Below are 4,094 nucleotides of genomic sequence, written 5' to 3' on the forward strand. Positions count from 1 at the left end.
GTTAAGAAAACACTTTAAAATATCTAGTAAGCTGGGAACAGAAGGTTACTCTTAAGTTGACAAAAGGCCAATTTTTTTAATTTTTTACTAAAAATCTTCAGCAATTATGATATGAAATGGTGAGATATTAGGAGCAATGCAACAATTTTTGTAATAGTGAAAAATTGGAAAAACCTGAATATCCACCAATCAGAGAATGGATCAATAAATTGTGGTTATTTCACAAGAGAATACTAAATAGCACTTAAAATTGATTAGGCATGTGCATCTACATGGACAGTTCTTGGAAAGACGACACTTAGTGAAAAAAAAACTGTTTCAGAACATTGAATGAAGGATATTATCACTCATATAAATGTCAAAAATGCACAGCATCCTTCCATATTGTTCACAGATTCATGAAAGTATATATGTATAGACTAGATTCAAACCAAATTCATGATAGCAGTGCCACTGGGCAGAGTGGGGAAATGGGCCTTCACCTTTATGTGTAATATTTTATTCTATTTAAAATAAGAGAAGGAGAAGAAGCTATGAAGCAAATATGACCAAATATTAAACACTCTTTCACTTCATATGATGGTTACATAAGTGGTTTTCATATTATCCTTTCCTTATTCCATTAAAAGGCAAAAGAGGCCAATCAAGTTCATTGCAAGTTCTTTTTATACTGAGTATAATGTGTAAATCTGGGGCCAGAGCTAAAAAAATTTAATTTAATTTAAAAAGGAGGGGTGTCCCAAGTGTCCTCCTTACTCCACAGAGTGCTCAGCCTTTCCTCTAAATAAATTCAGATCAAATATTTCAAGAATACTGGTTTAAAGGTGCATCAAATTCTACCCAGGCCACTTTCATGCCTCCTCCAGCCCTTACATTAAAACACTGAATCTCAAAACTGAAGAGAGACATAATCATCAGGTTTTTTTGGTCCAGAGCAGTTTGCTGGTATCCTCAAACTCCTAAGTTAACAACTGAAATATTCCAATGATAAATTTGTAGAGATAAAATAAAGAATAAAATAGGAGGGCAAATGTTTCCAACTAATATATGTACTACACTCATACCCATATATTCATACATAGTCCTCCTATGTAAGTAAAAAAGATACCATGAGAATTTGGAGAACAAAACCTCTCCCTTTATCTTCTTTAGCCATATAACCATTGCCTGAAATTCATTAGACTGCTAAACTCCCACTCTGAACTCAATGTCTGGTCACAGGAAAAAAAAAAAACAAACTAGGAAAAATCGTTGAAAATCTTAAGAGCTGCAGAAGAATGGAGCGAGATGGGGTTCTTGTTGATTTTTATTTTTATTTGAATTATCATTGTACATTTTGGCAAATGGAAAAATTCCTAATTTGTGCTCTTGTCCTAACTCAACAGAGATACAACAAAAATAGTTCTGTAGATGCCCATCACTCCTAAACACAGATTTATTAGTAATGGGAAGTTGGCACACACTGATAGAGGAAATTTTAATTTAATGCGCGACCATAAATTGCAATGTGTTCATGCACTAGAAGCTCCCTAGAGGGAATATTTCTTCAGAAATAGAAAGAAGATATGATTTGAGAGAAATGTATTTTAGGTTATTTCTCTACATAAGAAGCTAATGCTTGCCCCAAAATAAATTTTGTAGTCTAGACTACAATCTAGGGAGACATAAGACTGTAATCAGCTTATTCCTCTTGCTTTCACCACAGAACCACTTGCAGTTGTGATGAGAATCATCCCAAATTACAAGGCATAAAAACTGGCCTTGCCTCACATATTATTAATCTATTTGCAGATGGCACCACATTTTACAACATGATCCTATTACAAGAAATGCTGATTCTGCAAACTATCTGCTTGTGAGCAAGAATGGAGCAGTTAGAAGTCACAGCTGTACTGTATCTTAAGCTTTCCACAATGTAAGGCAGAAGTCCTTGAAGGTTGTAGGAAATAACTCTATCCTCTTCAAACCATTGCAAATCTTTTCCGACCAAATATGGATATAAACCAATAGACATTGTTGTTGTTCTCTAATTTAAACAAAAACAACTACACATCAGAGCACTGGGTGGTTCAGTCAGTTAAGTGTCTGATTCTTGATTTCAGCTCAACTCATGATCTCAGAGTAATGAGATCAAGCCCTGTGTCAGGCTCCACACTGGGTGTGGAGGCTGCCTCAGATTCTCTCTCCCCCTCTCCCTCTGCCCCTCCCTATGCTCTCTCTCCCCCTTTCTAAAAAAAGAAAAAAGAAACAAGTACATATAATTATTTCATAGAGTGGGAATTTAAAATTTGCTAATATGTTGAAAAATCAGCCAAACATAACCAGCAAAACTTTAATTAAGGTTCCTCTAGCATCAGATAAAAAATACTGACTATGGAGTTGCCAAATCCAAAAATAGGCAAACACTGACAACAGCAAGGCTGTTGGCAGATAATAGGAGATTGGTTCCAAAAAAAGAAAGATTGAGGATTCCAATCCTTAGGTCTTTTTTCTCACATCTTACACGAATGGGCTACACTAAGTCTACAAGTTTAACGCAAAAGTCAAAGTAACCAGTCAATTCCTTATATTTATATTTAATGTTTGCACTGATGGAAAGCTGCCATCTTTGCTTCAACATACAGCTACTGAGGACCAGCTGTTTGCACAATGCTTCGTGGTAAGAAATGTATCTGGATAAATCTTACCACAATTTCATTACCTCCTCCAGTAAGTCTTTCTAACTGTACATTTCCATTTTGTCTGATGTGTTTTTAAGTTTTTTGTCATTATTATATAATTCATGCTCATCACAAGAAACGTGGAAAATAGAATAAGGGGGGAAGCCATCCACGGTCACACCAGGTAGAGGTAATTATTAAAATCCACGTATTGTATGGTGACTAACATAACATAATAAAATAAAATTTAAAAAAATCCATGGATTCCCTCAAAATATTTTTTCTCATTCTATAAAGGTTTATCATTTCTAAATCACAGTGAAAGGAACTTGAGTAATTTACCAATTTTGTTTTCTGTTATGTGCCTTAGAGATACCTTGCTAAAAACCAGTATCTGACATAACAGAATAACATTTGCAGAATGTAATATCATAGTGACAGTACCGAGATTGATTGTTACAGACATATTACACTCTTTTTTTTAAAGATTTTATTTATTTATATATTTGAGAAAGAGAGAGAGAGAGAGAGAACATGAGCAGAGGGAGAAGCAGGATTCCCTCTGAGCAGGGAGCCCATTGAGGGGCTGGATCCCAGGACCCCGAGATCATGACCTGAGCCAAAGGCAGACGCTTAACCGACTGAGCCACTCAGGTGCCCCTAATTCTTAATTCAATGGTTGCACCCTATTTATATAGAACATTGGCCCAATAATAAAAATAGAGAACAGCAGCTGGAAATTTATCTCATTCAATGTCCAGAAATAAAAGGGTTAACCATTCATCCCATTATTTTCTGCACATAAGTCCTTTGTTCATACTGAAATCTGATGGTGACTAAATTCTAATATTTTTCCAAGCTACTGTATGAAGGGGATGCTGAAGGCCATCACTATACAGCATATCACAACATAAAAACTCTTCTGTTCACCAGTTTGGGCGCACTTCCAAAATATATCAAACAACCCAGTTTTATTTCTGTCCAGGAGGCTGGGTGCCAAGGATCAGATATAAGTACAGGTACATATAAGCAGCAAGATTATAGTCAAGAAACTCTAAAAATTGAAAATGGCAGACATAGGGAGGCCAGTAAAACCCCAACCACATCCCGCTCAGAATATTTGTTGAGTATTTTTATATAATTCTAATCATGTAATATACCCAAGACTGTACAAACTGACTTTGTAAAATAATATATAACATTATAAAGCAACTAGACCTATCAGAACATTTTACCCAACAGTAGCAAATATACAGTCTTCTCAAGTGCACATGGAACCTTCTCCAGAATACATCGTACATTAAGCTATAAAATGAACCTCAGGAAATCTACAAGATTGAAAATAGACAGACTATTCTCCAACCTAAATGGAATGAAATGGACATTAATGACACAAGGAAATTGGAAGAATTAATAAGTGTGGAAATTAAATAA

General features: G+C 35.2%; 1 pseudogene; it reads right to left on the reverse strand.

Moving 5' to 3' along the window:
* Nucleotides 1–3,519: 3,519 nt before the first annotated feature.
* LOC112839799 (protein kish-A pseudogene) lies at nt 3,520–3,738 on the reverse strand (annotated as a pseudogene).
* Nucleotides 3,739–4,094: the final 356 nt, after the last annotated feature.

This window comes from Callorhinus ursinus, unplaced genomic scaffold, assembly GCF_003265705.2.
Source record: "Callorhinus ursinus isolate GAN/ISIS: 27379988/994484 unplaced genomic scaffold, GSC_fseal_2.0 scaffold23, whole genome shotgun sequence".
NCBI classification, from domain to species: domain Eukaryota; kingdom Metazoa; phylum Chordata; class Mammalia; order Carnivora; family Otariidae; genus Callorhinus; species Callorhinus ursinus.